At 44.5% G+C, this 27123-nt stretch overlaps 1 long non-coding RNA gene across 1 annotated transcript in view; it reads left to right on the forward strand.

Moving 5' to 3' along the window:
• Nucleotides 1-27123, forward strand: part of LOC128312967 (uncharacterized) — a 315318-nt gene that overhangs the window by 143781 nt on the left and 144414 nt on the right. The gene's annotated exons all lie outside the window — the stretch shown is intronic.

The raw sequence follows: 27123 nt of genomic DNA on the forward strand, positions 1-27123 counted from the left end.
GGATGAGTGTTAAATGCTTGCCTGTAGCAGGTCACGGGGGAGAGGGCACAATTTCAGTGGCCCAGATGTCCCGCTATGGTGTCCGCGGCGAAGGAGCCGGTGGCGTGGAATGAAAAGAGAACGCGAAGTGCGCACGGTGCGGTGTGAATTAGTTACAATCTCTGCACGACGCTCCGGTGAGCTTACTGCATGCGGCGTTCTGTGGTTCAGGCCGCATTTGTATTCTTTCGGCTTAATATCCGGTGTTAAGCCTATCTGGAAAGTGACAGCGAGAGTTACACTATTTCAAACTGCTGTTCACAGTGTTGCAGAGTTCACTACTATTTTGGAGGAAAGGGGATTTATTCTCGCGGGATCGGAGGGTTCTCTCAGGGCTGAGACTCTACTGCCTTGTTTGTCACAGAGAGCTCAGTTACATTTTCAAAACTCAGGGCCTCCATCTCTCCCCCAGAGGCTTTCTCAGCCAAACACCGGCGCAGGGGAGAGAAGTCCCTTTCGTGGCCTGTGTAATTGACCAATTAAATGTACTGATGAAGTGTGCGGGCATCAGTGTGTGTCCCTTGGTGTCCTAGGGAAAGAGGCGTATCAAATTGAGATGGTTGCTATTTGAAATTATCTATCAATTAGAATGTTATTTAGCAGAATCGTGGGGTGTGTTACAATGAACACAAGCTCCAGGTCTGCTTTCCTTAAAATGGGGACAGACTAGCAACAGGGCCACGGTGTGCTAAATCTGACTGCGTAGAACAACCCTATTTTCTGCAGTTGTTTTCTCATGGAGTGGAGAATGTGCTGCGATTCCTTCTTTGCTGGTAGATGCATTGAAAAACAAACAAACTTCGAGCACTCTTTAATCCGACTGTATTAAATATGACTCGTAGCCCCTGGCTGTATCCCAGCTGTAGGACACGTGAAGTCTTCTGTGTGGCTTTCTGCACGGGGAAGAATTTGTTTCTCCGTTTCCTCTTGCCTTGACATGCTCTGTCCCAGGGACTTCGTGAAATCATACAAAGGGTTCTAGGACAGCATTAGCTCAGAGCCTAATAAAGAGATTTCTCTTGCAGTTGTGGGCAATTAGGAACGACTCACTAACTGTGGGGTGCAGGATTAAAAGTGTTATTATTGTCTTATTAGAAGTGATGAGGCATGGGCGGGAGTACTTGCCTGGGAATGCATCTACTGACAGCTTCTTGTAACTCTCATCTCTGATTAAAATGCTTAATTGATTACAGAGCTTGGGCACTAAAAACCCTGATTCATTTTTGATACTAATGAGAGAAAAACGTTCTCTGGAGATGCACACAGGTGGAGGAAGAAAAGGAATCAGTGCTAATGAACAGCAGGTCACCTGCCGAGTGTGGGGTAGTGGAGAATGACAGACCAGCCATGACAGCTCCTGGGGGCGGGTCCTGCTCCGCTGTTGTGGCAGACCACATCTTTACCTCAGTTTCCACATCTGTAATGTGGGGATACTAATACCTACCTCAAAGGGCTTCTGGGGTATATAAGGAGAGAGTCAGGGACATGGTGGGAGCTTAATAAGCGCCCCCTTTTTAAGTTTTTTTTTAACGTTTATTTATTTTTGAGACAGAGAGAGACAGAGCATGAACGGGGGAGGGTCAGAGAGAGGGAGACACAGAATCCGAAACAGGCTCCAGGCTCCGAGCTGTCAGCACAGAGCCCGACGCGGGGCTCGAACTCACAGACCGCGAGATCATGACCTGAGCTGAAGTCGGCCGCTTAACCGACTGAGCCCCCCCGGCGCCCCGAAGTGACCCCTTTTTTAAAAAATTGTCTTCTTGGGGCGCCGGGGGGGCTCAGTCGGTTAAGCGTCTGACTTCGACTCTGGTCATGATCTCATGGATCGTGAATTCGAGCCCCACGTCGGGCTCTGCGCTGACAGCTCGGAGCCTGGAGCCTGCTTCGGATTCTGTGTCTCCTTCTCTCTCTGCCCCTCTGCCACTCACGCGCTGTCTCTGTCTGTCTCTCTCTCTCAAAAATCAACATTGAAACAAAAATAAAAAACTTGTCTTCTTGATTTTGTTACTTGCTTGCAAGTCATATGTTATTGTAATTCCTCGTAAGGTATTAATGTAGGACAGATGTAAGCCAATACAAGGGGGTTATTAAAAATTCAATAAACTGGTAGGTTACCCCAACTGAGTTTTACTCCAAAAGTGTATGGGCCCCAAACTCATCCGTCCTCTCCATTTCCTTCCCTTTTCCTCCTACTTCTCCCCACTTAGTTCAGTCAAGATAACACTTGGCCAGTGTCCTGAGAGAAATTGCTGGCAGGGAATAGAGCGGAGAGGCAGAGGACGTTCTGTTATAGTGCTGTGCCCAGATTTTCCTTGGGACTTGTGATGGCTAATTTTAGGTATCAACTTGATTGGGTCATAGGGTGCCTCGATATTTGGGTAAACATTTTTCTGGATGAGATGAACATTTGAATCATAGGCTGAGTAAAGCAGATTGCCTTCCCTAATGTGGGTGTACTTCATCATCCAATCTCTGGAAGGGTCTGGGTAGAACAAAAAGGTGGAGTAAGAGAGAACTTTCTCTGTCTCTCTGTCTCTCTCTCACCTGCTTGTCTTCAGCCTGAAATATCAGTCTTCTCTTGTCTTTGGATTTGGACTCAGACTGGAATTATACCATTGGCTCTCCTAGGTTTCTAGTTTGCTGACTGGAGATCTTGGGACTTCTTAGCATCCAAAATTACATGAGCTAATTCTCTCTATCCCTGTCTCCACCCCTGCCTGTATCCTTATCTCTCCCTCTCCTCCTATTGGTTCTATTTCTCTGGAGAACCCAGATGAATATAGACTTTGGTACCAAGCAGTGGGGGTGCTGCTGTAACAAATCCCTACACATGTGGGTGCAGCTTTGAAACTGGGAAATATGTAGAAGCGGGAAGGGTTTTGAGGCATGTGCTAGAAATACAGACATAAAAAGCAGTTCTGGTGAACTCTCAGATGGAAATGAGGAGTATGTCAGTGGAGACCGGAGGCAAGCTGATACTTGTTATAAAGTGGCAAAGAACTTGGAACAATGTTCTTGTGTCTTGTGGAAGGAGAGCTTGTGAGCAATGAATATAGATAGCTGAGGAGATTCCTAAGCAGAGGGTTGAAGGAGTAGCTTGGTCCTTCCTGAACGCTTATAGCAGAACGTGAAAGGCGATACATGAATTGAAGAAGGAATTATTAAGTAACAAGGAACCAGAACTTGAAGGTTCAGAAAATCCTCACCCCATCCGTATTGCAGAAGGGGAGAAAGGTCATTGTGAAGAGAACGCAAGGTGTGTTCTCGAGGGTGTGGCTCAATAACCATTTGATAAACGGACAATGGGGTGACCAGTGGATCTAACCAGCCTTTTTGGCAGAACCAGGAATGGAGCTGGGGTTATATCAGCAAGGGATAAAAACAGTGAGATAAAATGAAGGAAGGCCGTGGGAATTCTTAGACCCTACAGGACTGGATCATTGAACTATTTGGTTAAAAAATTGTTCAACATTCTTCGAGAAAATAGAAGGAGCCTAAAGACAATTTAAAGACCATTAGGGTCACTGTCTTGGATCCAACGGGCCAGATGGCCTTTGACTGAGGACTTGGGCCTGCCCTGTCCTGCAGAGCCCTGTGGCTAGGATATGCTGAGGAACCTTGGGAACGGAGCTGCCTGGGGCCTTGGGGTGTGATACCTTACCCAACAGATCTGTGGAGGTAGAACCAGTGACCCAGTGGGTCCAGAAAAGAGGATTGTTCTCCCGACTTAGAATCAAGTAGAATTTGCCTTATTGGGTTTTGGACTTGCTTGGGACCCCTTATTTTTTTTTTTTTTTACCTCCATTTCCCCCTTTTGAAATGGGGATGTCTATCCTATGCCCATCCCACTGTCGTACTTTGGAAGCACATAACTTGGCTGGTTTTACAGGGTCATAGCTGGAGTGGCATTTGCCTTAGGTTAAATTGACCCTTAAATCTCTTTGTATCTGATTTAGATGAGATTTAGATGGGGTTTTAGAATGGATGCTGCAATGGTACAAGATATTTGGAGCTGTTGGGATAGAGTGAATGCATTTTGCATGCCAGATGGACATAAATTCTGGGATCCAGGGGCAGAATACTATAGAATGAACTGTGTCTCCCCCCTCCTGCTCCCCCCCCCCCCCGTTCACATGTGAACCTGCAACCCCTAATGTGATGGCTTTTAGAGATGGGTCTTTGGGAAGTAATCAGGGTTAGGTGAAGATGTTAGTAATCAGGGTTTAACGATGGGGTTAGGTAAGAAGAGAGAGAGGTGGCTCACTCTCTGTCCGGTGAGGACACCATGAGGAGGTGGCCATCTGCAAGCCGAGAAGAGAGCCTTCACCAAAACCTGACCACGCTTATGCTTCTCCCCTCCAGACAGCGAGACATAAATTTCTGCTGTTTAAGCCACACAGTCTTTGGTCTTTTGTTACAGCAGCCTGAGCTGACTGATACAGGTCGTTTGCTTTTTTTTTTTTTTCCCCCCCACCAGGCCATCCTCTTTTATTTGGGACTTGGGTCAAGGTGTTTTGTGTATATGCATGCAGACAGTGCTCGTTTCTGTGAAGTTCACCAATGTCCAGCAACACTCAGCAAATGAGTACTTTAGACTTGCCTGGAGTATCACTTTGGGGCCGCCATATTCATTATGTAACTACTATTCAAAAGCTTCTAATTACCCTAAATTATTATAAGCCAAGAATCTCTTTGTCGAGTAGGAAGGCACATGGAATAAGATGCAGAAGCTTTTATGAATCTGGAGTTTAGAAGTGGAGGAAGGAACTGGAAACTCTGAAAATAACTCAAAGAGTTGAGAATCAATGCCAATCATTATGCTGGTGTGCCAGGGCCCTACAAAACCACGTGGCTCCACCCCTGGACAAGGCTTGGCTATTTCCCATTGCAGAGGATTTCAACACATGTGGGTTCAAAAAAAAAAGTAAAACCTCATCTAATTCATCACCTTGCCAGATTCCCCCCAAAGAGCAATTATGAATGCTAATAGCTCCTGACCGTAAGCTCACGTTTACTAAATGAACAAATCCATGGATTAGGAACACAAGTGTTAATGAATTTTTAAAATCTGCTAATTTGTTGAACGTTTAGGGCCATTAATAAGTGCATGTTCATGAGAACATGCATTTACCTTTCCTCTGCTGTGCAAGCAGTTAGCTGACCCACCGCATGCTGTTAGGAAAGCAGGATTGGAGAGGAGATGACAGGTGCTGAGGTTGACTGGTGATAAGGCAGGGGCTCTTAATAAGCTTTTAAATACCCATCTGCCGTTTGGTATGTACATTATAATACACTTGAATGTATTTGAAGAAGCGTTAAGATGATTGCTTTTTTCCAGGGAGGTGAAGCAATTGCAACTTCTTTTCTTCTTTTTTTCATGGGCTTCCGATATCCAGGCTTGCAGATGCTGCACAATTTTGCTCAACACAGTTAAGAAGTGTTGACTCAGGCCTGGGCACAGTTGGAGATGCAGGATCCATTCCTGGAAGAACTTGCTTTGGAAGAGAAAGTGGCCCTTCCTGCAACAAAGGAAAGCTTGTTAGAGATTATTTGACAGTTTTTTTGACAGTAGTGTGTGTGTGTGTGTGTGTGTGTGTTTCCAAACTGGGAAAATGAGAGTGAAATTGGAGATCAGAACAGGCAACTTTTTTTTTTTCAAATGTTTATTTATTTATTTTGAGAGAGAGAGTGAGCAAGCAGGGGGAGGGGCAGAGAGAGGAGAGAGACAGAGACAGAGAATCCCAAGCAGGCTCTGCACTGATAGCCCAGTGTGGGCCTCGAACCGGAAACTATGGGATCATGACCTGAGCTGAAACCAAGAGTCACATGCTTAACCGACTGAGCCACCCAGGCGCCCCCAGAACAGGCAACCTTTTAACCAAAGCCGCTCTTCCTCCAGCTCCAGGAGTAGGCCTGGGCCTCTGTGAGGAGGTGGCAAATCAGTCCTTTGGCTCTGTCCCTCTTTCTATGTTCTTTTGTCCCCTTATTCTGTGATGATCCTTCATTTTCTCTCCTTCTCCTCCCTCCCTGCAAACCTCTGTCCTAAACCCTGGCTGCATTCTAGAGCCAAAAGGCCTCAGATTTCTCTCTCTCCTTTCTAGTCAATACTTGCTCACCCTCCCTGTGAATTTGGGGCTGGTCAATATTCTTCCCCTCTTGGGAGTAGTTGTTGTTGAAGCATGGTCTCTGACGGTTGACTCATGGCTGCTGTTATGGGCTGAATTGTGTTGCCCCCTGAAATTCATGTTGAATTTCTAACCCCCAGGACCTCAGAATATGTGACCTTAATGAATAAATAAAATAAGAAAAAAAGAACACGTGACCTTGTTTGGAAATACTGTTTTGCAGATGTGATTAGTTGAGTTATGATCATGTCGTGCTGGAGTAGGGTGGGCCTTTCGAAAAGGGGAAATCTGGATGTAGACGCACGCACAGAGGGAGAATGCCATGTGAACACAGAAGGAGAGATCAGGGTGATATGTCTGTGGGCCAAGGGACACCCAAGGTTGTCAGTAACCGGAAGAAGCCAGAGAAGAGAAAGGGATATATTCTCCCTCACAGCCCTCAGAAGGAGCCAGTTCTGCTGGCACTTTGACCTTGGACTTCTAGTGGCCAGAACTGTGAGACGGTCATGTTTCGTCAATCCAAGCCACCCAGTTTATGGTACTTTGCTACGCCAGCCCTAGAAAATGACTGAGGTGTTCTTTTCTTTTCTTTCTTTCTTTTTTTTAAGTTTAATGATTTATTCTGTGAGAGAGAGCAGGGGGAGGGGCAGAGAGAAAAGAAGAGAGAGAATCCCAAGCAGGTTGTGTCCTGTCAGTGCAGAACTCAATGCTGGGCTTGATCTCAGGAACTGTGAGATCGTGGCCTGAGCTGAAACCAAGAGTTGGATGCTTAATCGACTGAGCCACCCGGGTGCCCCTGAGGTGCTAGAGGGTAGATTTCTATTATGAGGTGCTGGTAACAGATTTTTTAAAAATCTATCTTAGGCAGCAGTGAGGTGGTGGGACAGGCATCTGGAGGAGGGTGGATGGAGATTCAACCTAAGACCAGGAAGATCTTCCATCTGCTCAGATCTTGTACCCGGCAATCTGGAACAATAATTCAGCCTGGTGTTTGCTACAGTTCAGTTCCAGCTTGGAAATCACCATTTTGTGCAGCTCCTTGAGCCAGCTGTCTCTGTCTGCCCCTGCATGACACGATGGCCACGGGCAGAGGGTCATCAACTAATCATTACTTTTAGCGCCATGAAATGTCATTTCCTGTATTACCTCTTGACATAGCAGAGATGAAGCACTGTCCTATTGATTCTTATACTACATCAGGCAATTTATATTAATAAAACCTGGTCTTAGAGAGCACACACTTTGAGGGTCTCAGTGCAAAATAAAAATGTGGGGGCAGGTGAGGTTGTGAAGTCAATCTCCATTCCCACATGCTGGCTGCCCTAACCTGTGCCTGGATGTGCACGGCACCTGGATTGAAGTTGACTCTCCCATGTTCCCCACCCCTCGTGGCCCATCAAACGTGCAGGGGTGCTGCCAGCTGGGTGCAGGATGGATGCTGTCTTATTCTGTCTCAGGATGCCGTAGACTGAGTGTCTCACCCCAAGCCCACCCCTGCTTGGCACAGAGAACGACAGCAGAATGTAGGCCTCTACCCCTCCATGCTACTTGGTCTCTACCCCAGGTGGAGGATGGCAGTGATTGTGGGACGGGATCAGGAACAAGGGGCCAAGGGTACCAGCGGTTGGGGAGGAGACGGCTGAGCAATGGGAAGGTGGGGAGATGGTGGGAGGTAGGATTACATGGGACCCAGCGCTCCAAGCCTCCTGCTCCATTGTCCCATGGACTTCACTTACTAAGCGCAAATTCAGAGATGAAATTATTAAGAATTTTAAGGTGGCGACTGTAGAGCGTAAAACTCCCAAGTGCATGGTCCTTCTGAGGGTGGGCCTCGGTGTGACTGTACCAGTTATTGGTCCATGAAACCAGTGCTGTTAAGAGAGGCAGCTTCGTGGAATTTTGTTAGAAAAAATTTAAATATTATGATGCCTTGTGTTGTGTCATAGCTTGAGGATGAAGGCACATTAAGGAGACCCGTCCTTAATGGGTTTGGTTGTATTGAATCTAGTAAGACTAGATTCATGGAAGGCTTGGGTCCTGAGCCATCCCCTCAGTTAACATGTGAGGAAATGAAAATGTGCCAAGAGGCCCACGCTCACACAGCTGGGCAAGAAATTGTGTTATTTTGCTACTAAGCTGATTCCAGAAGGGCATGAGGAAACTTCTGAGGCTGATGTATAGATTTCTTACCTTGATTGGAAGGATGGTCTTAGGGCTGTTTCCTTTTGCTGAAACTCACCCGATTGTACATTTGAATATTTGCAGTTTAGTATGTGTGAATTATGCCTCAATAAAGCTGCTTAAAAATATTTAAGGCAAGAATAAAAAAGTTGATTTAAGAATAAGATAGTCATAGGGTGCCGGGGTGGCTCAGGCGGTTGAGCTTCTGACTTCCGCTCAGGTCATGATCTCGTGGTTCGCGAGTTTGAGTCCCGCGTCGGGCTCTGTGCTGACAGCTCAGAACCTGGAGCCTGTTTCAGATTCTGTGTCTCCCTCTCTCTTCTGCCCCTCCGCACTCACACACACTCTCTCTCAAAATAAAAAAAAAAAAAATAAAAAAACCCCCATAAAATTAAAAAAAAAAAGATGGTCAACAGTTTAAATTTGTCAGGAATATCAAAGAATAAAAGTGAGCAGTCTCTCAAACGCACAGACGAACTGCCATCAGTATCATACTGTAGGGTTCACAGGGTGCTTTTGCCAATAGTATCCCAAAGATTCTTCCAGGTGGAAATTCCGTGTAAAGGGAATGCCAGACAGACGCAAACCCACCAAAAACCCCTTCCCAAAGCAGGGGGCATGGGAGCCCTGGAGTCCTGAAGGTAGAACCCCCCTGAGGGTTTTCTCAAGCGCGACCATTGGAGGAATTCTTCTCCAAATGAACCTCACCTCTGAGGGGGAGTTTGGGGGACAGAAGAGCATTAACCTCGGTTTTCATTCCTCTGATGGGAAGAGTGCTTCTGCTGTTTCAACCCCAGGAATGGGGCTCCCCACCAGCCTGGAGGCTTCGGTGTTGAACTTCCCAGACCTAGGCTGCTCCGTGAGAACCCAGCTCCCCACCCCCCAACCCCACCCCCAACCCGGGATGGAGAACTTGCCTGATGCACAGGCAGGAAGCTGGGAAGGGCCTTCTTCTGATTCTTGGCAGCTGGTTGGCTTTCGGGATCATTTGGTCCGTTCCCTTTCTTCAGAGGATACCTGACTAAAATGCATCAGCAGGGAGGCAGATTACAGCAGGTTAAAGAAAACCGATAGGAAATAAAAAACACACAAGGAGCAGATTTTCAGAGATTTTCAGCTTTATTTTATGTGTCCTCGAGGACTGGGAGCCCCGGGAAGCGCTCCCGAGGTCCCTCGACTCCGTGCCACCCTGCAGCAGGTCTCGTGCCCTTGTTCTTTCACCTGGAACAGCAGGGACTCTTTGATTTGGGCTCCTCTCATTACACTGGGAACATTTTGGTTGCTTGCAAAAGGATGAGGATGGGCGGCTCGTTAGGAGGTGAGCCCGTCAGGGGAGAGGGAGAGTCACTTGCAGGTAGATCTTCAAAGAGCTGTTGGCAAGATCAGAGCCAAAGGCGACGGGCTGGCTCTCTCTTAACACAGAGTTTTCATTTAGAGGACAGAGGGAGCTCTCCTTCCTGGTGATGGTTTTTCCAAGTTGCCCAGAACGTGGGTTGAACGTTCCCCGGTGTCATCACTATGTCTCACTGGGTGAGCTGCTCTTACAGAGCCTCGCTCCGAGGTGGCGTTGTAGACCCTCAGGGCTTCTCCAAAGACCTCCACCCTGCTGCGCTCCCTCCTCACCCCGTCTTCGGGGAGGACTGCGGGCTGGTTGGCAGACCCTTGGGAAAGTACCCTGTGCTCTCTCGTTGAGAAGGGTGGAGCGGGGTGGACAGGAGCCAACCCCGAGGAGGAGAAGGCTCCCAGAATGGCGAACACTGAGTGTTGTCCTTGCTGCTCCGTGTCTGGGTGACCTGGGCACGTTCTGAGGGTTCGGGAAAACACGTGGAAGAACACGCCCTCGTGGTTTTATGGTTCCTGTGGTTAGATCAGGCCCACACATCTTGGAATGGAATTTTTTTTTTTTGTCCCTTAAAAATGCTGTGTGCACAAAACGGAGTGTGACATCCACGAGAGGAACTTCCGTCGTAAGTGGAAAGGACCCACGTCTTTTTCACTGCTGATTTTATTTTCGTGGTTAATTATTTATTCATAAATCTTGCCTCAGAGATTCTCATTTTGGCTCCCAAGCGATAAAAGCTCAAGGTCACAGGGGAAGTGTTTTCAAATGCTAAGTGATCCTCCTCCAAACTAATGTTGTAAAATTTTTATTTCAGGAGTAGTGTTGCTCACAGGAAGGGTGATGACTTAATTTTAGCTCCCACATGAAATACTGACATCGGGGCTGATGAGGGGGGAAGACAGCAAGGATCAGAGTAATGAGGGCCACGGCTGGGCTCGTTCCACCCTGACTTGACAACCCCTTCATTGTGGGACGACCTTTACAAAATGATGGTGTGCGTGCGCGGGGGGTGGGGCTGGGGCGAGGGTAGGAGTTTCAGGGATGCTAGACTCCTGCCAATTCCTGCCTCTCCTGCCACAGACACGGAATACACTGGGGAAGACTCTGCTTCTTCTTGTACCTTATTTGAAAGCTATGGGTGTGTACCTCCAAAAGCAACTTTTCTTTCACATCTGTTGATAACAATAGCTTTAACAGATCCTGCCTTTTTTTCCCCCTCAGTGTCCGACTGTGGGCTGTGTCACCCAAAGATGGTGAAATTCATTTCTTTGAGGTTAATATCTGAAATTCTAGCCATCTCTAGCACATTATTTTGGATTGGTTCACCTTTTTTTTTCTTTCTAAGGTTTAAATGTGATTATTTTTGAATAGTGGCAAATGGTAACCTTCGAAAGGCACCAGGTTCAAGTCTTCGTCCTCCGGCCCTCCGCCTGCCTTGTCAGTTCCTATCTCCAGAGCCAGCCGCTCTTAATTTCATTGGTATTTCCCCCAAAATATTTATGCTTGTAAACCTTGCATGCGCAGTTAGCCCTTGAGCAACACAGAGGTTAGGGACGCTGACTCCCCGTGCAGTCGAAAATCCACATATAAATTTTAATTTGGCAAAAATTTAATAACCTACTGTTGACCGGTAGTCTCATTGATAACATAGTACGTGAACACACATGTTGTGTATTTTATATACTATATACTGTATTCTTAGAATAAAGCGAGCTAGAGAAAAAAGTTATTAAGAAAAATTATAAGGAAGGGAGTCAGGGCTGCTGTGCAGGGCCCTGGGGCACCGGCTTAGCAAACACGATGTCCCCCTGAGCCATGACTGGCACTTGCTCACCACATGCACGAGTTGTCAGTCAAGGACATGGAAGGGTGCCTGGTTGACCTGGACACATACCTGGGATAACGTTTGGGGTTTCATCTGCGTCCTCACCAAAGTGGCTTCGCAACGAGGCAAAACAGACATGAGCGATATTCAAGTCGTCGACCTGTATGTGCAATATGCTTAGTAGTTTACAGAGCCTGGCCTTCCCTTGCAACCGGTTCAGGAGGCCGCAGCCAGGGAGTGATGCGGAAATCAAAGAGTTGAGGCTGGCTATCAAATTCGGTAAGAGCTGCAAGATCTGTGAGAGTGGGGACGACTCCCCTCACTGTGAAAGGGAACGAACAGGTCCAGCCCAAGGGATGGGGCATCCTGAGAAATGCCGTTAAATGGAACTTCACCAAGTTCTGTTTGATAAGAACGGCTAGTTGGTGAAGTGGCACAGTCCCACGGAGGAGCTCCTGGGAATAGAGAAGGACTCGCCCAGCCACCTGTAGCTCCACAAATGTGCTCCCCACCCAGCCCCCGAATCCACTGCTTCCGGCCCTTGGAGCCTTCCAGCTGGCGCTCATGACAGCCTGCCTGAAAACCAGCTCACTGATGGGGCCACCAGAGGGCCCGGGCTGCACCTCCTGCCTGAGGAAGGTCCTCTGTCCAGATGGTGGCGGGCTGCCCCTACCCCTGTCTGTCTTGTGGGAATAAAACAAATTGGGGGGAAAATCATAAGAAAGAGAAAATGCACTGACAATAAGTACTGTAGTGTAAAACGCCCACATATAAGTGGACCCAGGCAGTTCAGACCCGTGTTGTTCAAGTGTCAACTGTATATAAATCTTTAAAAAAAACTAGCTAGTGATAACCTATAAGCAATTTGTCTTGACATTCCTTTATACCCATACAAATAGCGGCTCTACGTTTCAGGCTATCAGAAGCCCCAGCATTCTGTGCAGAACTGGATCTGGAATGTCGAGTCTTTAATTTTCCCTCTATTCTCTTCTCATAAGTCTCTATTGTCTTCCTTTGATCCAGAAATACTCTATGGCAAGAAAGACATTGTAGGTGGGATCGTTGTATTAGTGAATGTATCAGCCAGGCTGCCGTAACAAAGAAAACCCGAAGTACAGTGGCTCAAGTGTGGTAGAACTTTATCTCTGCCGCCTATGACAGCTCAGAGGGAAGTGGTCTAGGACTTGTAGGGAAGCAAAGGGGTCCTCTGTGTAGAACTTCCAGCTCTGAGTCCAAAGCAGATGATGAATTCTTGTCATTTCCCTTAACCAGAGGGGAGAAAAACAGAGTCAGGAAGAGCACATGCACATTTCTTTTTTGGGACACGACCTGTAGGTGTCACACATCACTTCCGCTCACATGCCGTTGGTCAGAGTTTGTCCACATAACCCCACTGACGGTGGCTAAAACTCAGGAGTTCTGTTATTAAAGGAAGCAGAATGGATGTCACTGGCCAACCAGCCGTCTTTTTCACAGTTGGGTTGTCCAGTCCCAACTGAGCCCAAGCTGATGCTAGGCCAGGAGGCTGACATCTCCTTCTGCCCCTCTACCCACACTCTGGTATCTTTTGGGCCTATTTGGCTGAGATGATATGCCTGAGAATTTCTGCATTTTGACTGAAGGAAGAGGAAAAGAATTTGGCTGTGGGCACCCGGTGGCCCACAGCAAGAGGGTGTCTTCAGCCTTCCCAACAGGGGACACTAGCATATCGTGTTCTGCAGTCTGGCTCCAGGACAAGGTCTGATCCTAAGTGGTAAAGAGAACACTGGGAAAAGCTAAAAGGGTCTGTTTTGAGGGGGAACCTTATGAGAACTGGGGTTCAGATAACAGAGCTCAATGCAGATGAAGGGGGAAGAGACAAGAGTCCACCATTTCTGCATGGAACACACTGGTGTCCTCCAGCGGAGAAAAGAATTTCCATTCTAGTAGGGAGAGGCAGGTGTTAAACAATACACTTTAGCAAATTGTATAGCATTTTGATAAGTGCTGTGGAGATAAACAATGAGGAAGGACAGTAGGGAACATTGGGTGGTGGTGATAGGAATTGTTGCAATTTTGCAAGAGTATCTTGGAAAGACCCCTCTGAGAAAATGACGTCTGTGTACAGATCTGGAGGGTATGAGGGTATTTGGAGGAAGTGCATCTGGGCAAAGGGAGGAGTAAATGGAAAGGCCTTGAGGTGAGTGCATGTCCTGTGTGTTTGAAGAAGGGCAGGGAGGCCGGTGGGGCTGGAGCAGATTAAGTGAGGGGACAGTGGAGGTGAGGTCAGAGGGGTAAGGGGAGCAGATTGTGTAGGGGCTTGTAGGGCATTGTGAAGGTTTTAACTTTTCTGTGGAGAGAGATAAGAAGGCCCTGAAGGGTTTTGAGAAGAGGAGTGACATGATATGATTCACTTGTCATATATGATCATATATGATCATATATGATCACTCGCAGTGTTGAACATTGGCCCTAGGAAGGCAAGGGCTGTTATAATTCTTTAGATGAGGGATGATGATGATTTGGTTTAGGACAGGTAGAAAAAAGGGTGCCCTCAGGATGGGTTTTCATGGCGGGGCCACAGCAGCGTAAATAATTGAATGTGGGGGTCAGAGAAAGAGAAGAGTCAAGAATGACTCTAGGGATTTTTGCCTGAATGACTGAATGGTGGAACCACTGAGGGTACCATTTACTGAGATGTAGAAGATACGGGATTAGCAGATTTTGGAGGGAGATTAGGAGCTCAGATTTTGACCTTTCAGGCTTGGGATTGGACATTCATAGGATATAATTTGAAACTCTGGACTCAGCCTTGTCTTTAGTCAGATATATCTCTTGGTTATTTCAGGTCTATGAGCTAGTATAATTTTTTTTTTTTTTGTGCTGGGCTTTCTTCCTCAATGACTGGCAGCCAAAATCCTGATTCACTCACCCTCTTGTTAATTCATTGGTCACGTCTTTTTCATGTCTATCCTGTGAAATTTCACTGTGCCCATCATGTCTGTCTCTTATTGTCTGGCTTAGGCTATAACGCACAATTAGCAAAAGCCAATTCTGTGGCCTTCTCTTCTAAGCTCCACCAAATTTTTTCTGTGTGTGTGTGTGTGTGTGTGTGTGTGTGTGTGAGAGAGAGAGAGAGAGAGAGAGAGAGAGAGTATGTTTTGAGACAAACAATAAGTGATTTTTTGATGATAATTTGATTTAATTTTTTTTTCAACGTTTATTTATTTTTGGGATAGAGAGAGACAGAGCATGAACGGGGGAGGGGCAGAGAGAGAGGGAGACACAGAATCGGAAACAGGCTCCAGGCTCTGAGCCATCAGCCCAGAGCCCGACGCGGGGCTCAAACTCACGGACCGCGAGATCATGACCTGGCTGAAGTCGGACGCTTAACCGACTGCGCCACCCAGGCGCTCCGATGATAATTTGATTTAAAAGACATCTATCGAGTGGTGAAAGAGACAGTGTCTGCCTTCGTGAGCACAGAAGACAGATACATTAACAAATAGCTATAATGCAATGTGGCATGAACCATAAAAGGAGTATGGGAATAAAGATCAGGGGATAATTAGTCCTGAGCAGAGGACTTCTGGCCTCTTTTCTTTTTTCAACACAAGAAACTATGAGAAAGCATTAGATTTGGAGTTTGGAGACCACTGTTCAGGTCCTGGTCTTACTAGCTATGAACTGCGTGACTTTGGGCAAAACATTTAACTTCTCTGAGATGGATATTGGACACCCAAGCGATGCAATTTGAAACCTTGGATTCAGCTGTGCTTTTAGTCAGACACATCCCTTGGATTCTCCAGTTTTGTGGGTCAACAGAACTCTCATGTTCCCCATCTGTTCAGCGGCCACAATGACTTCTGTACAGCCTCTCCCATAGGGCTGTTGTGAAATTAAGTGTGATGGTAGATGTGAAGATGCCTTAGAGTCTGTGCAAGGCCAACATAGGGGTTTTTATGATAACCGAAGGATTTAGGTGAACTACCCCGTTTCTTTAATTGTGAGATTTTTTTTTCAACGTTTTTTATTTATTTTTGGGACAGAGAGAGACAGAGCATGAACGGGGGAGGGGCAGAGAGAGAGGGAGACACAGAATCCGAAACAGGCTCCAGGCTCTGAGCCATCAGCCCAGAGCCTGACGCAGGGCTCCAACTCACGGACCGCGAGATCGTGACCTGGCTGAAGTCAGACGCTTAACCGACTGCGCCACCCAGGCGCCCCTAATTGTGAGATTTTTAAAAGGTAATAGAAGCAAAGATTCCCACAGGAAATCCCAAGCCGTGTGTCTTCCCTCCCAGGGATCCACTATTATAACCCCTCAAGTAATACAAAGACCAGGTCTGATGACAAATGGAGTTGTCTATAAAGAGTGAGAAGTGAGGCCAGAGTTGCCCTTTCTCTTAGCTTGGCTGGTTGCTAAAGTGAATGGGGCTTACAGGCTGCCCAGTGCTTTGAAATTTCAATTTCAGCCTTTTTTTGTTGCTAGTGTATAGAGATAGAGCAGAATTCCGTATGTCAATTTTGTAAATGACAACCTCGCTAAAAATAATTCTGATTTCTTTTTTTTTTTTGTAAATTTCACAGACTTTTCTATGTAGACGATCTTGTCATCTGCAGATTGATAGTTTTATTGTTTTCCTTCCCATGCTGAACTTTTTTTTCTTTTTCTTTAACTGGCTCTACCCTCTAGGACAATGTTGAAGGGAAGGAATGAGAGAAGGCACACTGGCCTTTTTCCTGATGGTAGGCAGTGTATTAGTTTGCTAGGGTGGTTATAACAACAGAGCTGTGTTTCTGAAGGTTAGAAATCTGAGAACAAGGTATTGGCAGGTATGGTTTCTTCTGAAGCCTCTTGCCCTGGCTTACAGATGGCCACCTCCTTACTGTGTCATCACGTGGCCTTTCCTCTGTGCCTGTGTGTCTGTGTCCTAATTACCTTTTCTTTTCTTTTCTTTTCTTTTCTTTTCTTTTCTTTTCTTTTCTTTTCTTTTCTTTTCTTTTCTCTTCTCTTCTCTTCTCTTCTCTTCTCTTTTCTTTTCTTTTTTCTCTTCTCTCTTCTTTCTTTCTTTCTTTCTTTCATAAGAACAGCAGTCATACTGGATTAAGGCCCACTCACATGATTTCATTTTACCTTGATTACCTCTTAAAGGTTCTGTGTTCAAATAGAGCCATATTCTGAGGTACCAGGGGTTAGGACTTTAACATATGAATGTCGAGGGATGAAATTCAGCCCCCAACAGGAAGAAAACATCCAGTGTTTCATCAGTAAGCGTGACCCTAGCTGTCGGGTTTTGGTAGCTGCCTGTTAATCAAGTTCTGGCATTTTCCCCCTGTACTTAGTTTGCTGGGAGTATTTATCAGGAATTAGTGCTGGAATTTATAAAATGCTTTTTATTCATCTATTGAGATAATAATATGCTTTTCCTTAGTTTATTTATACTGTGCTTTTAGAATGTTAAACCAATCTTGATTTCCAACTGGTCATGGTGTATTAACCATTTTTGGTACACGGAGGTGTACTAGCAATGTATCTTTTATTGCAACTTGCAACAGATATTGTTAACTTTGCAATTCTCTTTACATATGCACAATCAGAACATGATGGTAATTTGAAAATTCATGTTTTTCACCTTCATTGTCAGCAACTATAATTGGGCTGTATAAAACTATGAAGGGTTACAATATTATCAGGTGTGTTTGGGAGTTCCTTCAGTATAGAAATATGCTCTGATGTCACAGTTGCGGTGAAAGGAAACTTTCTGCAGTATTTGCCCAGATCAAAGAGGTTGGGCAGATGGAAATCAACGCACCACTTTCTTTACTAAGAAAGTCTTGCTATGAAAAAAATATCAGCCAAAAGAAACAATGCACCAAGTGATATCACAAAAATTGTAAATTAAGTGAAGTGTAATGCATAAACTTTAGATTATTCTCTTTACAAACTATGTGATAATATGGAAAATGAATTATAAAATAGGACTTTCATTGAATATTGAGGTCCAGTGATTGTAGAAAAGAAAAGTTGAGAATGCTTGAGCTATAAAAACTCAATGTTTCTGCAAGATATAAAGTCTGATGGGTCCCATCTTTTTTTTTTTTAATTTTTTTTAAGAGTGATCGAATAGATTTTATTTTATTTTGTTTTTACTTGAATATAGTTGACATACAATGTTACCTTAGCTTTAGATACACAACTTTGTAATTTGACAACTTTGTACATCATGCTGTGTTTACCACAAGTATAGCTACTATGTGTCCTGCTACATCGCTATTATAATATTGGCTGTATTCCTTATGCTCTGCTTTTTATTCCCATGATTTATTCATTCCATAACTGGAGGCCATCTCCCTTTCCTCTTAACCCTTTCCCCCACCCCTTCATCCCCCTTTCCTCTGGCAGTTATCAGTTTATTCTCTGTATTTCTAGTTCTTATTCTGCTCTTTGTGTGTTTATTCATTTTTTTAAAGATTCCATTTATGAACGGAATCATATGGCATTCGTCTTTCTTAGTCTGACTTATTTCACTTAGCATAATACCCTCTAGGTCCATACAAGTTGTCTCAAATGGCACAATCTCATCCTTTTTAATGGATGTCTAATATTCCATTGTACAAATATACATTTTCCTTATCCATTTGCCTGTTGAAAGCCAAAAGGTTGCTTCCATGTCTTGGCTATTGTCAATAATGGTGCAATAAATATAAGGGTGCATATACCTTTTTGAGTTAGTGTTTTTGTTTTCCCTGGGTGAAAACTCAATAATGGAACTATTGGATCATAAGGTATTTCTATTTTTAATTTTTGAGGAACGGCCATACTATTTCACAGTGGTTGTATCAAATTACATTCCCACCAACAGTGCATAAAGGTTCCTTTTTCTCCATGTCCTTCCAACACTTGTTTCTTGTCTTCTTGATTTTAGCCATTCTAACAAGAGTGAAGTGATATCTCATCATGGTTTTGATTTGCATTTCCCCAATAATGAATGATGCTGGGCATCTTTTCATGTGTCTGTTGGCCATCTGCGTGTCTTCTATTGGAAAATGTCTATTCAGGACCTGTGCCAATTTTTAATCAGATTGCTTGTTTTTCTGATGTTGAGTAGTATGAGTTCTTTATATATTTTGGATTTTAACCCTTTATCAGATATATCATTGGCAAATATCTTCTCTCATTCAGTGGGTTGTCTTTTTGTTTTGTTGATGGTTTTGTTTGCTATGTAAAAGCTCTTTACTTTGATGTAGTCCTAATAGTTTATTTTTTAATTTTTATTTACTTATTTTTTAATTTAAATTTTAGTTAGTTAAACATACAGTGCAATATTGGTTTCAGGAGTAGAATTTGATGATTCATCACTTACATACAACACCCAGTGCTCATCATAACAAGTGCCCTCTTTAATACTCATCACCCGTCTAGCCCATATCCCACTCACCTCCCTCCATCAACCCTCAGTTCGTTCTCTATGGTTAAGAGTCTCTTGTAGTTTATTTCCCTCTCTACTCTCTCCATCCCTTCCATATATTCATCTGTTTTGTTTCTTAAGTTCCACATGTGAGTAAATCATATGGCATTTTTCTTTCTCTGATTGACTTATTTTGCTTAGCACAATACACTCTAGCTCCGTACATGTCATTGCAAATGGTAAGATTTCATTCTTGTTGATGTCTGAGAATATTCCATTGTATATAGATAGCACATCTTCTTTAGCCATTCATTAGTCGATGGACATTTGGGCTCTCTCCATAATTTGGCTATTGTTGATAGAGCTGCTATAAACATTGGGGTGCATGTGCCCCTTTGAATCTGTAGTTTTGTATCCTTTGGGTAAATACCTACTAGTGCAAAGGTAGTTTTATTTTTAGTTTTTTGAGGAACCTCCATACTGTTCTCCAGAGTGGCTGCACCACTTTGCATTCCCACCAACAGTGCAAGAGGTTTCCCCTTTCTCCACATCCTCGCCAACACCCGTTGTTTCTTGTGTTGTTAATTGTAGCCATTCTTACAGGTGTGAGGAGGTATCTCATCATGGTTTTGATTTCTATTTCCCTGATGATGAGTGATGTTGAATATCTTTATGTGTTTGTTAGCCATCTGAATGTCTTCTTTGGAAAAGTGTCTATTCATGTCTTCTGCCCATTTCTTACCTGGGTTATTTGTGTGGTTTTTTTTGGGGGGGGTGTTGAGTTTGATAAGTTCTTTATAGATTTTGGATACTAAACCTTTATCATACATGTCATTTGCAAATATCTTCTCCCATTCTGCAGGTTGTCTTTTAGTTTTGTTGATTGTTTCCTTTGCTGTGCAGAAGCTTTTTATCTTGATGAACCCAGTAGTTCATGCTTGCTTTTGTTTCCCTTGTTTTAAGAGACATATCTAGAAAAATGTTGCTATGGCTGATGTCAGCGAAATTACTGCCTGTGTTCTCTCCTAGGATTTTTTTGGTTTTAGGTCTCACATTTTGAGTTTGTTTTTCTGTATGGTGTTAGAAAGTTGCCTGGTTTCATTCTTTTAGATGTAGCTGTTCAGTATCTCAACACCATTTATTGAAAAGACTGACTTTTCCCCACTGTATATTCTTTCTTCCTTTGTCATAGACTAATTAACCATATAAATGTGGGCTTATTTCTGGGGTCTCTATTCTGTCCATTGATCTATGTGTTAGTTTTTGTGCCAATACCATGCTGTTTTGGTTACTACAGATTTGGAATATATCTTGAAATCTGGAATTGTAATATCTCCAGCTTTCTTCTTTCTCAGGACTGCTTTGGCTATTCAGGGTCTCTTGTGGTTCCATTTAATTGTTTTGTAAAAAAGGCTGTTGGTGTTCTGATAGGGTTTGCATTGAACCTACAGATTGTTTTGGGTGATATGGACACTTTGACAATATTAATTCTTCCAATTCATGAGCATGGAATATCTTTCCATTTGTTTGCGAGACTGGTTTCTATGCTGTCCTTGTTACTAAAACAAAGCACAGAAGCAATTTAGATATACATTATCACCAGTGAGAAGGGCTGTAATCAATCTGAATTAGATTAGATACATTAACAAGCGCAAAGCTTGCTCATTTGTCATGTTAAAAACTTTGAGATTGATAAATATGATCTTCCTTCAAAGCGTGCATTTAAGTACCTAATATAGGGACTCCCTGTTATACATATACCTCTTTGCTTAGTTACAGCTGAATGACAGGAATGAAAAGTTATGAATATAGCAGCAACTCATTATTTATTCACCTATACTCACACTTGCAGTAAATAAAGTGCACAATTTTTGCCATTCTTTTCTTTTTTTTCTAGATCATGTGTTCTTGTATTTATTGAAGTGTAATTTTATGTATGCTGAATATAATCATAAAATTTGAGCTTGTATTTTGTTTATAATTGTTTTCTATTTTATTGCTCCTCAATGATTTTTTTTAAATGTAAACTTTATTTTTTGGAACACTTTTAGGTTTATAGAAAAGTCATAAAGATCGTTCAGAGAGTTCTCATATACCCTACTCAGTTTCCCCTATTACTAACTTCCTACACTAACATCTTATGTTACTATGGTACATTTATTACTAGTCGCGAACCAATATTGATTCATTATTATTGATTAAAGTTCATACATTCATCAGGTTTCCATAGGTTTTCTTAATGTTCTTTTTCTGTTCCAGGATATCATCTAGGACAGCATGTTACATTTAATTATTGTGTCTCCTTTGGCTCCTCTTAGCTGTGTTAGTTTCTCAGATGTCCCTTGTTTTTTTGGATGACCTGGGAGACTCTGAGGAGTTCTGATCAGGTCTTTTGTAGAACATCCCCCAGTTGAGATTTGTCTGATGTTTTTCTCATGATAAGACTGATCCTGTCTCCTGATAAGAGTTATAGTAATCCATTTTTGTCGTAAGTTACAAAAGCACTGGTGTGTGTTTGATTGGAAATGACAAACAAACAGTTTCTTCTCCACAGGTGGTTGGGGAAACACCCCTCCAGGGATGCTGGGCCACTCACAAACTGAGGGTGTTCTGAATGACCCAGGCAAAGAATCCAGGGTGACTCTGGATTCTGGGAGCCCCCCCCCCCCCCAATAGCAGGACTTTTGCTCTGATGACTTTTCTCCAGCATCTTTCAGCTTCTGTGGCTCTATCATGGATCTTTAGAGTGCAGCAGGGACTCTGATTAGCTCACCTTGGGGAAAAGCAACTAGTAAATGTCCAGTGGTTTCGCAAGTGGGGGCTTAATAAGCTGGATGCCAGACTGTTGTGCCTGTGCTCACTTACCCCACTTTCATGACACCCTCACCCTGGTTTCCATTTTCACTTCACTCCTTGGTTTCTAATTCCAAAGCCCTAGATTTTCATTCTTCTTTCAAGGTAGGACCTCTCCTTTCTGAAGCAGATGATGAGACGTCCCTTACTATCTCAGCCAAAGGGACTAGGAATCCAAGATAGAAGAGTGACCTCTCTTCTCTGGTTTTCAACAGCAGGACTCATTTCTGGATTGGAAATGTGTATATCTCCACTTCTACCACTTTTCTCTCGAATATATTCTCTTTACATGCCGCTTAGTCTCGATGTCCTAATTAAATAAGGGAGCCGAACTTTGCAAATACGATACACAGATTTGTCCATTATGATGTTCTGTGGGGAATAATTGATGGAATCACTAACAAGCAGAGTTATGGTTTGGTTTGTCTACCTCCTTCTCCCCGTCTGCCCGCCCTGCCCGCCCCCCCACCTCTGCCATAGCGTCCTAACTGGTGCTCCTCCCTCCAGCCTGCGCCAGGAGCCTGAGGCTCGAAGCACACAGCTCACTTTACCGCTGACCTTGAAATCCCGTGTGTCCCTTTGGTTGTCCAGGGTGTGTGGTTTCAGAGCAGCGACAGCAGCATCACAGGGGGGCCTGTTAGAAACACAAACTCTCAGGCCCCAGCCCAAACCTCCCTGAACTGGAAACTCTGGGGGTGAAGCCCAGCAAACCTATGTAATTTTTTTTTTATTTTTATTTTTGAGACAGAGAGAGACAGAGCATGAACAGGGGAGGGTTAGAGAGAGAGGGAGACACAGAATCTGAAACAGGCTCCAGGCTCTGAGCTGTCAGCACAGAGCCCGATGCGGGGCTCGAACTCACGGACCGCGAGATCATGACCTGAGCCAAAGTCGGACGCTCAACCGACCAAGCCACCCAGGTGCCCCCAAACCTATGTTAAAAAACAAGACAAAACAACTCATCAGGGAAATCTGAAGCTTGCTACTGTCTGAGAACCACCAGCCAGTGAGAGGAGCCATAAGCTCCTTGTCCTGAGAAAGCTTGCTGGGCTGTGGTCCCCACCCACCTCTCCACAGTCTTCTTCCCTTTTTCCTGCCCTGCATTTTTACATCAGAGGGATGAGGGGTCGTCTGCAGTTGCCTGCGGAGAATATGTAAACCGTTCTCGAGCTCATTTTCAGTTGTTTGCTCGACTAGGTCCTCCTGGTGGGAAATCTTCCTGCCCCTCCCCTGGACAGCCCTTGCTGATAGATGAGCGGGCAGCTGAGGTGTCATTTCTCCAGGAAGTGATCTGCCAGGCTCCGCCCCACCCCTGTGCCCCCTTAGATGCTCCCATAGTGCCTTGTGCGCATCTCTATAATTAAACCTAAACTCCTCATGTTGTATTTATCTACATATACGGGTTTCCGCCAGTGGATCATGAGCTTTTATTAGGGACTGTGCTTCCTTTATCTTTGTGTCCACAGCACCTCGCCCAGAGTTTGAGCACTTGGCAGGTAGTCAGTTATGTGACAACCATTGAATGATTTATGAGGGAATGAAATAATAAATGTGGAAATATTCGTCAACGTTTCTGTCACATCTGTGGTTCTATTCCCGCATTCATTTTAGACAAGTAAAATTTCCCTTTAATTCATCAGACATGGGGGCACCTGAGTGGCTCAGTCGGTTAAGCACCTGACTCTTGATTTCGGCTCAGGTCATGATCTCACGGTTCCAGGAGTATGAGCCATGCTGTCAGCATGGAGCCTGCTTGGAATTCTCTCTCTCTCTCTCTCTCTCTCTCTCTCTCTCTCTCTCTCTCTCTCTCTCTCGTCCCCCCTGCCCTCGAAATAAATACGTTTAATAAAAAAATAAAAAAAACACAACTTAAAAGCCCCCACACTTGGTGCAAGGGCCAGTCTTAGCTTCCTCTCACACAGTGACATTATCATCGTGTGAATTTGGCAGCCGTGGAGTCTGACTGATTTCTGTCGCTGACCTCTGGGCTCATTCATCTCAATTTGTTCAGGCTTCCTCATGAGGTGAGTATTGACTAAGTCAGTGGAAGTGCCTTTGAAAAATTCTACTCAATGCCCCTCAAGGGGTTCCATCCGCTACCAGGATAAAAGCATATATTTAAAAGAAGGAAGAAATACATCCCGGTACTGTTTGTCCGTATTCCTGTTTCTTCCTTTATTTAAGAGCCCCGTGTCCTGCTTGGACACATCACAGGCATGTATATTCCGAGAAACTTAAAAAGGAGACATTGAGTAGTGCTGTGTAAAATAACACAACCAGAAACAAGATCGGTTCCCAGAGTGACTAGTGCAGGACGCGTGGTCACTGGGGCTCACCTGGCAGAGGTTGGCAGGCCATGCTGGTCCAGACACCAGCCACATGCCTCTGCCCTCTTCCCCTTTCTCTTCCCAGATTGTGGTTCCATAGGTACCTTCTGGCCATGGGTTTGGGTAGAAGAAGAGTAAAAATAATAGATAAAAAAAGGACGATGGTAGTTAGTTTCACCATGTAGGTATTTCATATTTTTCAAGGAGCTTTCCCTTTGATTCTCACATCAGAAACAAATTTGAATAGCCTCTAAGGCGCTGGGGCGTATTTGCGAAAGTGTCATTCTTTCACCCTTATTCATAAGGGAGCTGTGGACCTATCGGATTTCCCAAGATGCCACAGCAAGTCAGCGGAGGACCTGGAGTAGGAGATCTTCTCATTCGAACTTAGTTTCTGAAGAAGAAGGAGCCGAGGGGCGCCTGGGTGGCTCAGTTGGTTGACCACCGGACTTCAGCTCAGATCATGATCTTGGGGTTCGTGGGCTTGAGCCTCGCGATGGGCTCTCTGTTGTCACAGCAGAGCCTGCTTCAGATCCCCTGGCTGCCTGTCTCTCTGCCCCTCCCCCCGCTCATGCTCTCTCAAGAATAAATAAACATTTTTTTTTTAAAGAAGGAGCCGAAATAGAAGTGGCCATACGGCAAATTACTCCGTGGTGCACGCAGGGCGGGTGAGCACTGGTGTTAGCAGGTGTCCTCACGTGGATGCCGTAGGATAGAGATGTTCGAAGCAGGGGCTCTGGGTCAGGCTGTCCAGGTTTGAATGTTAGCTCTTCCTCTCACTTACCTGTGTACCCTGAGCAAGTTGCTTAAACTCTGTGAATCTTAGTTTTCTCCCCTGTAAGTGGGAAAAATTGTACTCACTGTCGCATGTGGTTGTTAGGAGGCTTCGACAAGTTAATATGTAAAGAAAGCATAAAATTATGCCTGGAACATAGGAAGTACTTAATAAATGTTAACTCCTACTATTATTACACTCCAAATTCCTCTATGAAGACTTCTCTGGTTATACCAGTGAATCTGCATTACTCTTTCTTCTCTGAACCCTAAGCATGAAAGACTTAATATTAATTTTTTTCTAACGTTTATTTATTTTTGAGACACAGACAGAGCATGAGCAGGGGAGAGGCAGAGAGAGAGGGAGACACAGGATCTGAAGCAGGCTCCAGGCTCTGAGTGGTCAGCACAGAGCCCGACGCGGGGCTCGAACCCACAAACCGTGAGATCAGGACCTGAGCTGAAGTCAGGCACTTAACCAACTGAGCCGCCCAGGCTCCCAAGACTTAATATTTTTTAATGATAATGATACAACTTAGCATTGCAGAGTATACTTGCTAGCACTCTTCAATAGTTTTTTTAAATTCTTTGAGTATTTGTTTATATTTGAGACAGAGACAGTGTGCGAGCAGGGGAGGGGCAGAGTGAGAGAGATGGAGACAGAATCTGAAGCAGGATCCAGGCTCTGAGCTGTCAGCACAGAGTCCAACTCGGGGCTCGAACTCAAGGACCATGAGATCATGACCTGAGCCGAAGTCGGACGCTTAACCGACTGAACCACCCAGGCGCCCCTAAAAATTTTACAGGTGTGTTCAGCTTACCTCCCTAGTTATGTTGCAAACTCTAGAGGTCGACTCTATGCTGTATACATCTTCTGAATCACTGCCAAGCCCTTAATTAATATTTGGATGAATAATCTTTGGATAAAATTGCTTAGTTTCCACTATTTTTTTCCAGGGATTATTAATTTTTTTTATGATACTGAGTTTTATTATCTACCGACAGCATGTGTTTTCATTTACTTGTGCTGTGTTGTTCTAAATATTTTCAAATATTTATTTATTTATTTTGAGAGTTAGAGAGAGCGAGTGCAAGCAGGGGAGGGGCAGAGAGAGAGAGAGAGAGAGAGAGAGAGAGAGAGAGAGAGAATCCCAAGCAGGCTCCATGCTGTCCGTGCAGAGCCTGACGCAGGGTTCGATTTCACGACCCTGGGATCATGACCCGAGCTGAAATCAAGAGTCCGACGCTTAACCGACTGAGCCCCCCAGTCGTCCCTACTTGTGTCTGGTTTTATAGCCTTTATAGAATTGTGTACTTTGATTGGAAGTCTGCATATTTCTTTTTTAAAAACTTTAACTCCCGTATACTGAACATACAGCATTGACAGTGTCATTTCTATACGTTCCTCAGTGCTCATCATGATAAGTGCACTCTTAATCCCCTTCACCCACTTCCCCCATTCCCCCACCCGCCTCTCCTCTGGTAGTCATCAGAGATTATTTGAAAAACATAAATTTGCCTGGCATATTAGATCGTGAATGTTTTTAAATGTTTATTTTTGAGAGAGAGAGCTCGAGCGGGGGAGGGACCCAGGGAGAGGGGACAGAGGATCCCAAGTGAGCTCTGCAGTGACAGCAGAGAACCCATGCAGGGCTCAAGCCCACCCACCAACTGCGAGATCATGACCTGAACTGAAGTTGGATGCTTAACCGACTGGGTCACCCAGGCGCTCCTGGCATATTCCATCTTTATATGCTTGCATGTCAATTACCTGATTTCACGATGACACTGGGCAGATGAGAACATGTTATTATACTCCCTTTACAGATGACTAATATGAATATCTGAGAATTTAAGTGATACAGTACTTTTTAGTACTTTGAACCCAGGCCTTCTGACTCCAACACTGAGCAATTTCCCACTTCATGCGAAGTGTGTGGTCAGTCTAGATTGGACCGAGCAGCTGCCAGTCATTTGCTTTACACATTTTCCTCTTGTTTCCTGTTGGAGATGCTGGTTTAGAGAGTTGAGGCGGGCACGTTCCGGAGGGCGTAGAAATCAGGATTTCAATGAGAAAGGAGTGCAGATAGAGTTGGACCATGTCATCTGAACCCTCTTGGACCTCGGGTCAAAGCCAAACTGACCACAGGACGGTGGCAAGCATTTTCTTTCCTCTTGGACACTTCCTGCAGAGGAGTTGATCCTTAATAGTATAGCCACGCTGGGGATAATTTTTTTTTAATGACTTAAAACATAAAAAACAAAG

This window comes from Acinonyx jubatus, chromosome E4, assembly GCF_027475565.1.
Source record: "Acinonyx jubatus isolate Ajub_Pintada_27869175 chromosome E4, VMU_Ajub_asm_v1.0, whole genome shotgun sequence".
NCBI classification, from domain to species: domain Eukaryota; kingdom Metazoa; phylum Chordata; class Mammalia; order Carnivora; family Felidae; genus Acinonyx; species Acinonyx jubatus.